General features: G+C 41.4%; 1 protein-coding gene and 1 long non-coding RNA gene across 9 annotated transcripts in view; one reads left to right on the plus strand and one right to left on the minus strand.

Annotated features, from left to right (window-relative positions):
• Nucleotides 1–12,235, minus strand: part of gbf1 (golgi brefeldin A resistant guanine nucleotide exchange factor 1) — a 281,444-nt gene that overhangs the window by 191,147 nt on the left and 78,062 nt on the right. The window lies entirely within an intron of this gene.
• The window catches only part of LOC140403492 (uncharacterized), a 114,128-nt gene that overhangs the window by 76,945 nt on the left and 24,948 nt on the right, over nt 1–12,235 (plus strand). Inside the window, exons 3-4 of one of the 3 annotated variants that reach the window (XR_011938339.1) lie at nt 1,329–1,524; nt 11,747–11,828. The exons of 1 other annotated variant lie outside the window; for it this stretch is intronic. This is a non-coding gene — a long non-coding RNA (uncharacterized lncRNA). The remainder of the gene's footprint in view (nt 1–1,328; nt 1,525–11,746; nt 11,829–12,235) is intronic. One more of the 3 variants, XR_011938338.1, reaches the window with a different exon arrangement.

Genomic DNA, 12,235 nt, shown 5'->3' on the forward strand with positions numbered 1-12,235 from the left:
CCGGCTTACAGCAGCCACGCTGCGCCGCAGTGAGCTGTTTTTCGGGCATAGCGTGCCCAGAATGTGGGACGTGTACGCATCAATGTAGTACTTCTGTTGATATTACCCCTAGCAGGTCAATCAAATATTTTGAGGGATAAATGCTTGTCTTTACGATCTGTTTTTACAGATTGGAGGTTTAACCAGAAATTTGAAGTAGATTGGCATAATTCCATGTTAATTTGCTTCCAGGGTTAAATCATCGGTAGTTAATGGGAAGAGGAGTGGGGTGAGAGGGGGATGGGAAAGAGAAGAAAAGATGAAATGAAAAATTAATACATTAGCTGCTAATGGAGGGGATCGAAAACTCTTCATTTCTATTTCATACATTTTAACTTTAAGCCATATATACAGTCTGTTTTCCATTTCCCATGTACTAATCTCTTTAACATCAAAGATGTTTTTAGACAAAGAGAATGAAACAGAATTCTATGTGAATAAACAGCTGCAAACTCTACATTAACCTGTCCTGCCCTTTGACAGCCACAGCAGTAAAACCTGAATGGTGTGGAGCTACTGCCGGTCAGCTGTCTTTGATGGAGCATAAAAAGCACCCAATCGTTTGAAAAACTTACATTCTCTAATAATTCTCAAAAGTCTAGGCTCTTAACAAACCTTTTTTTTTTTAAACTTAAGAGTACCCAATTCATTTTTTCCAATTAACGGGCAATTAAGCACGGCCAATCCACCTAGCCTGCACATCTTTATGTGGCGAAACCCACTCAGACACGGGGAGAATGTGCAAATTCCACACAGACAGTGACCCGAGCCAGGATTGAACCTGGGACATCGGCGCATGAGGCAGCAGTGCTAACCTACTGCGCCACCGTGCTGCCCGGCTCTTAACAAACCATGGGGAAACATGTTCATCCAAGTTAAAATTAGGCCAAATTGGAATTATTGTACAGTTATGCAGGACATCAGCAGATTTAACTGTAATTTACACACTGAAAAGTAGCGAAACCAACATGATAGGTTTGCCTTCAACTCAGGGTCAGAAAGGAAAGGAGGACAACGGTTTAAGTAGTATTATGCTAAACTCCCAACGTGACACATCAAACAAGGCGTGAGGGAAAATATTCATCATTTAACCCTCTGGTTGCTGGCTAAGCATGTGTAAACAGGCCATGTGCCTGCCTCTCTGTAGGAATACAGAACCCCCCCTCAACCCTTGAGCCAGTACAGCACTTAATCAGATAGTGGTTACTCCGTAACTTAATTCCATATCCCCCAATGCCCTTATCCAACAAAAATCTATCAATCTCAATTTTGAAATTTTCACTTCACAGAATTGTTACGACGCAGAATGAGGCCATTTGGCCGATTGTTGTCTGCACCAACTCTCCAAATGAGCACCATGCCTTCGTGCCATTCTCCTGCCTTTCCCCATACTCTTGCACATTGATCGAATGCCCTCTTGAATGTCTTGATTGAACCAGTCTCCACCACACCTCCAGGCAGCGGATTCCAGGCCTGAACCACTGCGTGAGTGAAAACGTTTTTTTCTCACATTAATAACAATAATCTTTATTGTCACAATTAGGCTTGCATTGCAATGAGATTACTGTGAAAAGCCCGTAGTCGCCACATTCGGGTGCCTGTTCGGGTCCACAGAGGGAGAATTCAGGATGTCCAAAATTACCTAAAGCATGTCCTTCGGGAATAGTGGCAGGAAAGCGGAGCACCCGGAGGAAACCCATGCAGACACGGGGAGAATGTGCAGACTCCACACAGACAGTCACCCAAGCCGGGAATCGAACTTGGGGCCCTGGTGCTGTGAAGCCACAGTGCTAACCACTTCTCTCGCAACGTTAAATGTGTGCCCTCTCTTCTCCATCCTTTTACAATCATAGAATTTACAGTGCAGAAGGAGGCCATTCGGCCCATTGAGTCTGCACCGGCCCTTGGGAAGAGCACCCCACTTCCAACCTATCCCTGTAACCCAGTAACCCCACCTAACCTTTTTGGACACCAAGGGCAATTTAGCATGGCCTATCCACCTAACCTGCACATCTTTGTACTGTAGGAGGAAACCGGAGCACCCGGAGGAAACCCACGCAGGCACGGGGAGAACATGCAGACTCCGCACAGAGTGCCCCAAGCCGGGAATCGAACCTGGGCCCCTGAAGCTGTGAAGTAATTGTGCTAACCACTATGCTACCGTGCTGCCCAGGCAGGAATGGTTTTGCCCATTCTATTCTGTCCAACCCCCTCATGATTTTGAACACCTACATCAAACCTCCTCGGTTTCTCATCCCTGGAACAATTTTTGTAAACCTCTTCTGCACTCCCTCCAATGCACTCACATCCTTCCTAATGTGTGATACACAATACTCCAGCTGAAATCTAACTAGTGCCTTGCATAAGTTCAGCATTACCTCCTTTCTCTTGTACTCTATGTCCCTATTAATAAAGTCCAGGATACTGTATGCTTTATTAGCTGCTCGCGCCATCTGTCCTGCTACCTTCAATGATCTCTGTGCATATACATCCAGGTCCCCCTCCTCCTACACTTCACAGTTGGCCCCCAGTGAGTGAGTGTGTGCATGGAAAGAGAGAAAGAGTTCAAGATATTCACTACTCTGTGCATGAATGATTGGTCCAGCTATCACCCAAAAAGCCAGCAGGGAGGTCAGTCCAAGTAGGTAAAGGAATAAAACTACAGCAACAAAGTAGAGAAACTCACTCCAAAGGAAAAGCAAGTTATACTGGTTAGTGAGCCCAGATCTGCCACACTTGGCCGAATACACAGACACTCCGGCTATAATCTTCCCGCTTCATGTTCATCGTTTGGAGTGTTGATAATTTATTTCCAAAGTATCCTCCAATACCAGAACCGTGTTTCTAGAAAAAACTGTTCAATATTGTAGAACTTGGCAATCTAAAGTCAATTGTGTAAAATGAAATTTAGCTACTTTTGACAGCTGTCATTAACATCTGTCCAACTTGCTCCTGTGCACTTCATTAATACCACATGCTCGACCATTCTGCACAAAGCAAAACGTTAAACATTTCACTAGCACAATTTGGAAAAAGCTTTAAAGAACACATTTCAGCAGCTGATTTTAATAGGTTTCCTTATCAATTTAGTATGCAGCCTTCCAACGAGATAATATTGCATGCAAAATATGTAGCGACATGGAAACATTTTTAATGTTCCAAATATTTACTGTCAAGATATAAAGACTTCCATATTGCAAGTCATATAAAACACTGGCAAGTGTGAAATGTAATGGGAACTAAACCTAATTGCAGTTTGCTGGCCTGAAGGAGTATGGGGTGGTTGTAATTCACACAAAACACATTTGGAAACTTTATAATAATTTGGATTTATATGGTATCATAAACATCCCAATGCAGTTTTAGCAGTTATAAATGAAATACGAGGAGTGGGAGCTAAAGAAAGTTTACCTAAGTTTGAGACAGTTTTTAAAAGGTGGGAAAAGAGAGAGACAATAAAGTGCAAGACATTGTGGAAAGAACTCCAGAGGGAGGAACCAAGAAAACAAAGGGTCTGCTAATAACATACGAGAGAACAGACAAGATGATCACAGTAAGAGCCATCATGTAAATCTAAGGAACACTGAAGAGAGATCATTTCCCCCGTACAAGAGGCCAGAGGGAGGCACAAAGTATAAAAGATACATTTCCCGAATGGGAAAATACCTTTATAAACATGGGATGAAAATTCCTTTGCACCTTTTCGCAAGTTGATGGAATAGATCACCTATTAGACCTCCTGACTCCCAGAGTCTTGAGTACATAACCTGGGATGAACCTCGAGTTCAGCATTAATGGGTGTCGGAAATGCCATCTTTTGGTCAAGATGTTAAATTAAATTCCTGTCTATCCTCTCAGGTGAATATTAAAGATCACATTTTGAAGAGCAGGGGGGGCTACACCCCCCCCCCGCCCCCCACTCCATATTATGTTCAATATTTATCTTCAACCAATACCTAAAAAGAGCCATTATCACAATGCCATTTGTGGGGACCGTGCTGTGCACAAACTGGCTGTCATCTGCCTATCATATCCCTGCCTTCACAATGGAAGACACAAGTTCCTTACCATAAGTAGACGACAACCTAAAGACTAAAAAGTGATGCTATACGGTAAATTAATGTCAGCAGAGATAATTGGAGAAACTTAAAGAACCAAAATCTGACAAACCCCAGGACCCGATGGCCCACACCCTTGGTTCTAAAAGAGATAGCTACAGATATAGTAGCTATGATTTTCCAAAATTCCTTATATTCGAGAACGCTCCCACTAAATTGGGAGTTGGCAAAGTTTTCCAGAGAGGCTGCAAAGAAATACAGACAGGTTAGGTGAGTAGACAACAAGATGGCAGATGGCATATAATATACGGAAGTGTGAAGTTACTCAGTTGGGTCACAAGCATAAAAAGCAGAATATTTTTAAAATGTGAGAACCTTTGTAAGAAGTGTTGATGTTCAGAGAGACTTGGGTGTGCTGGTACAAGGAACACAGAATGCTTGCTACAGTTATACAGGGTTCTGATGAGGGTTCTGATGCTATCATGTTGGTGCAGCAAGCAATTAGGAAGGCAAATGATATGTTGACCTTTATTGCAAGGAAATTGAAGTACTAGAGGAAAGAAGCCTTGCTACAATTATTACAGGGTTTTGATGAGACCACATTAGGAGTACCGATGTACTGTGTGCAGTTTTGGTTTCCACATTTCAAAAAGGACATACCTGCATTGTAATCTGTACTACGAAGATGCACTAACCTGGTACCTGGGATGAGGGGGTTGTCTTCTGATGAGAAGCTGAGTAAATTGGGCTTACATTCTCTGGAGTTCAGAAGGGTTGAGAGTTTTGAATGCTCCATTGTTGATTACAGTCAAGGTTGGGACAGGCAGATTTTTAATGTCTCAGGGAATTAAGGGATATGGGGCACAGGGGTTAGCACTGCTGCCTCACAACTCCAGAGACCCGGGTTCAATTCCGGCCTCGGGTGACTGTCTGTGTGGAGTTTACACTTTCTCTCAGTGTCTGCGTGGGTTTCCTCCGGGTGCTCCAATTTCCTCCCACAGTCCAAAGATGTGCAGTTTAGGTGGATTGTCCATGCTAAATTTTCCCTTTGTGTTCAAAAGATTAGGTCGGGTTACAGGGATAGGGTGGAGGCATGGACTTAAGTAGGGTGCTCTTTCTGAGGGCCAGTGTAGACTCGAATGGCCTCCTTCCGCACTGTAAATTCTATGATTCTGTGAAACCCAAGATCAGCCACGATCATATTGAATGGCACTGACGGCTTGATCGGTAGCGTGGTCTTTTGCTGTTCCTAATTCTTATGCTCTCATGTCTCCTCGATTAAAACAGTGACTACACGTCAAAAGTATTGAATTGGTTTAAACTACTTTGGAATGTTGTGGGATTGTGAAAGGCACTGTACAAAATGCAAGCGTTCCTTGGCATACCAAACAGTGTGGGAGAGGAAACGGTACTTCAGTACAAGATACCGATAGATACCCTAACTTTTCTTTTCTCCTGCCTTTCATGTTGCTTAATACTGTACATCTGTATATCCTCCTCCAGTTCGGAAGTCAAAGCAGCTCTGGATTCCAGCTGTTCAATGTTTACAGAATACACTAGCATTTGCTTTCAGGATTAAAAGTACTGAATTGATAGATAAATGGACAATTAGGAAATTACCCAAATTCAGTCAACTGTTCAAAAATTAAAGCAGCAATTCCACCGATCCATTGTTCATATTTCTTAGTCATTTTGCAATGTTGTAAGATTAACAATGCAACAAGACGTGGTTGGTAATAAATTTCACAAAGGTCCACCACCCTCCAAAATGGCAGCAATCCGGCAGGAAACAAACTGATGATCCTGTCTACACAGTGGTGAGCACTTATACCTCACAAAAGAGGAAACTGAAGCAGAAAATTTCTCAACAGCTATTTAAAAAGTGCCAACTCAAGTATTATTCGAATACCAAAATCTTAAGAGATCTTTATGCAAATTTGAAATTGGCTACCTACTCCACTAACACCAAACTACCTCACCCTCCACACACTGGCTACATTTCAATCTCAGTGGACCGTGTCAAGATACTGTTGTGGGTTTCACTGATATTAATCAACCACAAAGCATTGTAATTCCAAACGTGCAAACTGTTAAACCATTTGGCTCCAAGAATTAAAAGCCAACAAAGATGGGCCAAACATAGCGGACACTGCAGAAATACCATAAAGAGTGTGAAACAGAATGCTAAACTAAAGAGGGAAAATGAATATAGTTCAACGAGCTGCCACCTGTTTTCTTGCACAGTGGATTCATTTTTTATGCTGCACGCTTGAAACAGAAGCTGTATTATTCCAATGGATTAAAATGTCAGGCAAACCATACAGTTAATGTCTTTTACAGGCCCCCATTATATCACTATGTGATAGATGGTCATTTTTTATAATGAAATAGTTTATGCTTCATCAACTTACAAATAACGGATGTCTTACCACACGAAAAGGAGAAACAAGCAATAGCAAACGGGGCAATTCCCAGTGCTCCTCAAGCTCTCACTTAACCACAGCTGGTGTGTAGTTTGCATAGAAAATCCCCACATGCTCCAGCTCTGACAACATTTCACACCAGTCCTGATAAGTTCCAGTATCCACAACTGTGCAATAACGTCCTCCTTATTTGTTTCACCTGCTCAGTCCCTTCAGGCCGACTAATGGCAAGCCTGTGGGATTGTGAGAATCCTCAACCACGCTCAGCAGACTTACATGTAGACAGCATTTCTGCATTAGAAACGACCAGTAAAAGCAGCGTACAAATGAGCTGAACATGGTTAAAGCTGTACAGTAATCTCCATGGTCAGCTCATATGTATGCTTTCCCTCTCTGAATCCTGACGCCAGTGCCAGACAGCGCCTTTACAAATTGGCAATATGGCATAAGCAGAAGATTTAGAGTCTCCTTTTCCTCAATTTACAGCAGCAAACACCAATTTGACGACTTCTTAAAACAAACTGACCACTTACTTGAAATCTCAAATCACACACTGGTGAGTCATTATTTTACCTCTGTGGTCAGGATGCTGACCAACTTAAACCAAATTATCTTTACAGAATTTACTTTTTTGCGTTATAATACACCCGGGTTTCCAGATAAACCCACACATGCACATTGCACTTTATTCAAGCCACCAGAAAAAACAGAGAGATGATGGGTGCATTTATTTGATGCCTGTTCATACAAAGCTGTATTATGGGTAATCTGCTATGTGTATTTAATAAATCATCCTGGTTAGGTGGGCAGGATTAGTTTCAAGTCACCTAATGACTATATTATGAGCAGCAGTATTAAAAGGATTAATATTAATCTGAGTTGTTTCAACTAACTGGCATAGATTGTCCACAGTGCTGACAGCAACAGCAGCACCACAAGTAATCCAAAACTGAAGCAAAAGATTAATGAGAGCTTTAGCATTCCACTTGCGAGTTTTAATTTACCAAATGAAACTGCAGTAAAGCTCAGTGTATATTGCAAGACAGTCCAGGAATAAACACATCTCAAATCTCAGATATCTTATCCTTGGGAACATTATCCATTCATTCACAATATTCCTCCTAAAACTAATACCATTGAAGCAGCCATGAAACTTTAGCATCAAGCAAGTTCATGGTCTTATCTTGCCTATCAAATTATGCCAGTTTTATGTCAATTGACCATTCAGGTTAGGAAGAAGCATTACTTTATGATTTTCCCTGTTCATTTTGGGGTTTAACCCAATTCCAATGCAGTACTGTCAGAGATGCTATCTTTCAGAAAAGACCCAGAAACAAGACCCTTCACAAAAGGTTAACAGATGCATTGCAGATGCAAGTTCTTTGCTTTCCTTTATAATTATTCACAAATTTCAACCTAGTTGAAAGAAATGTCTAGATTGCTTTCTTGCTGAAAACAAGCAACACCCTTCCATGTTGCAAATACGCAGATTCCCATCATTGTTCATCACCTGCCATTGGGCTGATCGTGCTTTTGTTCCCTCTATAACTCTCCTGATTAAACCCTAGTTTTCTGGCATTGCATGACAAGGTTATTTGTGATCCAAAAGGGCACAAACTTACTTTTTCTACTACCCACCATTTTTAGCCCAAGAATAAAACCTTAAAATTAGAAGGCCTATTTAAGGTTCATAGGGAATGAGTTGCATGGTTATGTTTTTATCGAACTTAAACTATTCCAGATAATAGAATAATTAACTTATTAATTTTTTAAAATATGCTTGGGAGCATGTTCATACCCTATCCTCAATTAACCACCTATAAAATATCAGGCAATTAATTAAGAAATGCAAATGGAAATTGCTGCAACTTCTGAATATAGAGATAGACTTTACATTTGGAATTGCAACCCATATAAAGAAAGGGCAGCTCTCAGTTGATATGCTATGGCTTAGTCTAGAACAAAGTAAATGCGACAAGTAGGCAACTCGGCCCCTTCTCTGCCATTTTATAAGATATGGCTAATTTCCATCTGAGCCAGATTTAACAGCACCATCCCCATATCCCTCGATTCCCTTAGTGGCAAGAAATCTGTCAATGTCAGACTGGACTGTACACTGAATGATCGAGCATTCACAGCCATATGCAATTGAGAATTCCAAAAGTTCACAACTAGAGTCAAGAAATTTCTCATCTTGGTACTAAGTGACAATCCCGTATTCCAAGATTGTGAGCTCTGGTTGTAGACGCCCCGAGATGGTGGAAGCATCCACCCATCATGTACCCACACTTAGGGGTATAGTTAGGCCACACCTGGAGTATAGTGTTCAATTCTGGTCGCCACACTACCAGAAGGATGTGGAGGCTTTAGAGAGGGTGCAGAAGAGATTTACCAGAATGTTGCCTGGTATGGAGGGCATTAGCTATGAGGAGCGATTGAATAAACTCGGTTTGTTCTCATTGGAAGGAAGGAGGTTGAGGGGAGACCTGATAGAGGTATACAAAATTACGAGGGGCATAGACAGAGTGGATAGTCAGAGGCTTTTCCCCAGGGTAGAGGGGTCAATTACTAGGGGGCATAGGTTTAAGGTGAGAGGGGCAAGGTTTAGAGTAGATGTACGAGGCAAGTTTTTTTACGCAGAGGGTAGTGGGTGCCTGGAACTCGCTACCGGAGGAGGTAGTGGAAGCAGGGACGATAGGGACATTTAAGGGGCATCTTGACAAATATATGAATAGGATGGGAATAGAAGGATACGGACCCAGGAAGTGTAGAAGATTGTAGTTTAGTCGGGCAGCATGGTCGGCACGGGCTTGGAGGGCCGAAGGGCCTGTTCCTGTGCTGTACATTTCTTTGTTCTTTGTTCTTTGTACCCCACAAGACCCTTAAGAATGTTATTTGTTTCAATGAGATTGACTCACTGTTCTCAACTCTATGGAATACAAGCCTCCTCAAAGGACAATCTCCGCATCCTGGGATCAGTCTAGTGAACATTAATTTCACTCCTTCTCAGGCAAGTATATTCTATTTAGTTACGGAGACCTTGGATGGATGGGTTTAAAGCAGATTTTAACTCCGAAGCCTCAAATCTTCTGCTGCTTTGTACTAAAGGCAATGTGGATTATCTTCCCGCTGATCACCACCTGAAAATGCTGGCAAATGTCATTAAGCATTAAAAAAATGGGAATGAACACAAATTGAAAAGTACCACTGCAAATATTTTTCTATATGCTCAGGCATTTTTGTGAGCAGGCGCACTGGAGCAATAATATAATGTTGATACTTACCGTTAGAGGTGATCACCCGAAGATAACTTACTGAATCTATCCATAGTTAACATTTTTGTTTATTAATTTAAACTAAATAATTTAAAATGCAATTGAAACCACATCCCACATGGAATATTTTTCACCCAAACAACTTTTTTGAGTGTCATGATTAAACTGATACATCCAGAACATTCAGTTACCTAAATTTGAACACACAATTTAAATGTGTCATTTTTCACTGCAGGAGTGGTCCATGTTCTCAGCCCAGTCATTAAATGGTGTAAGGAAATGAAAAGGTAAATTTCAAAACAGATTGAGAAAGAACGTGTGAACAATAACATTTCAGCAGTGATCCTGGCTCACCTCCCATCACCCAATCGCAGTGACATGAGTGAGCGGGAAGGCAGTGGCATAGTGGCATTGTCACTAGAGTAATCCAGAGACCCAGGGTCATGCTCTGGGGACATGGATTCGAATTCCACCATGGTTGATGGCAGAATTTGAATTCAATAAAAAAAAATCTGGAATTAAAAGTCTAATGACAACCATGAAACCATTGTCAATTGTTGCACACACCCATCTGGTTCACTAATTTCCTTTAGGGAAGGAAATCTGTCATCCTTACCTGGTCTGGCCTACATGTGACCCCAGACACACAGCAATGTGGTGGACTCTTAAATGCCCTCAGGGATGGGCAACAAATGCTGGCCCAGCCCACATCCCATGAACAAATAAAGACAAAAAGAGAATACTCTTTGGTCCAGGCCATCACACACTTAGGACTGAAAGAAACGTATTAAGGAGATAATAAGAATTTTTTAAAGGTCGGGACAATATTGGAGAAAATAATGATAGTCTTCATATCTCAGTCTCAAAATGGTTGCAACTGGGGCATCTCTTGGCACACATTTTAAATTACGCTTTCAAATGATTGCTTATTGTTAAGCTTTTAACGCTTAATAATGGCTGTGAGCATTGCATCAATGCCTGAGCTCTATAGAGTCTTTCAAGTTACCAGTAGCTGATAATTCCATTAAAAATATCACCATCTTGCACCTGACACTGTTGTCCTACACTAAAGATATGCCGTAAGCGTGCATAGAAACACAGAATTCTTTTACATTAAATTATTTGCAACCGGGTCTCTACCTTGCCGATCTGATGGTTCAGATGGGTGATAGCAATTTATTCATTCCACTAGTTTGCTGCAGAAATTGGCAAAGATTGAATGCTGCAATAGTCACTGCACTTCAAAGTAATCCTCTGTACATGTCGTGCTTTTTGACATTTCGCAAAGACATTATATGGCATTGTCTAATACAGTCTGCTTCTGATGAGTCTAGGCACCTTCCTGTAAAATTATGCAAGAGGATTTCAAATCATTCAAAATCTGAAGTGCAATGTCCGTGACTTATTATGCGGTGTTCCGCTTGGAATATGTTCGGTCTTGTGACAGGACAACAGATGCGAATTTAGACCGAGACAGTGTCCCCAACTTTATTTTCATTTTTTTTTTAGGTTTTTCCAATTAAGGGGCAATTTAGCGTGGCCAATTCACCGACCCTGCACATCTGTGGATTGTGGGGGTGAAACCTACGCAGACACGGGAGAATGTGCAAACTCCACCTGGGGCCGGGATCGAACCCGGGTCCTCGGCACCATGAGGCAGCAATGCGCTGCCGTGCCGTCCCTTCCAACTTATTTTCATGAAACCCACTGTAGTCTGTCAGATTGTTGCCCCAGCGTGTCAATTGCAGCCTCATGATAAACCCATTTTCCATCGACTCTCGGTGACTCAAAAGCTCCTCGGAGGTAAACAGCAAATTCAAAAAAAGGCATTGTTTTGTACATTCTTTTTGTCTTCTGCTACCAAAAATCAAATTGGATTAAGATAGCCAATGGAGCACCCAACATAATGTTTTTTCTCATTTAATGAAGCTCAAAGGTCCCTTTTTTCCAGGCTAGGATGAAAATGTTGCAGTCAGCAATGATACCATGGTGATACTGTGCTAATACTGTAAGAAGCAAAATGAAGATGTCATGTAAGTTTCACTTCCAACATGTTGAAAACCAGGACAATCTTGTCCACATAGAAATTATTTTCCAGTCTCATAACTGAAATCTGTCCCTCCCCACCTGCCACTGGATTGTGATGAAAAATACTTCTGTTGCTTTATTCAGATCCGTACATTTATGACAACACTAATTTGAATTCAAACACTTAAATCAGCATGCTCATTTTAGACAGCTTCAAGCTATTCAAAGCTGCTCAATAACAAAACATGTTCCACTGATGTGGAATGGACAGCGTTTCAGAGGTATGAGCAATGAAACTCAGTAAGATCTAACTTGTAAAGAGTTAAAACAAATTTCTCCAGATTATCAAAAAGGAGACACGTTCCCATCCTAGAACTAAGATGTAACAACGATGGTCTCAAAAAAATAAAGA

This window comes from Scyliorhinus torazame, chromosome 28 (genome assembly GCF_047496885.1).
Source record: "Scyliorhinus torazame isolate Kashiwa2021f chromosome 28, sScyTor2.1, whole genome shotgun sequence".
Lineage (NCBI taxonomy): Eukaryota > Metazoa > Chordata > Chondrichthyes > Carcharhiniformes > Scyliorhinidae > Scyliorhinus > Scyliorhinus torazame.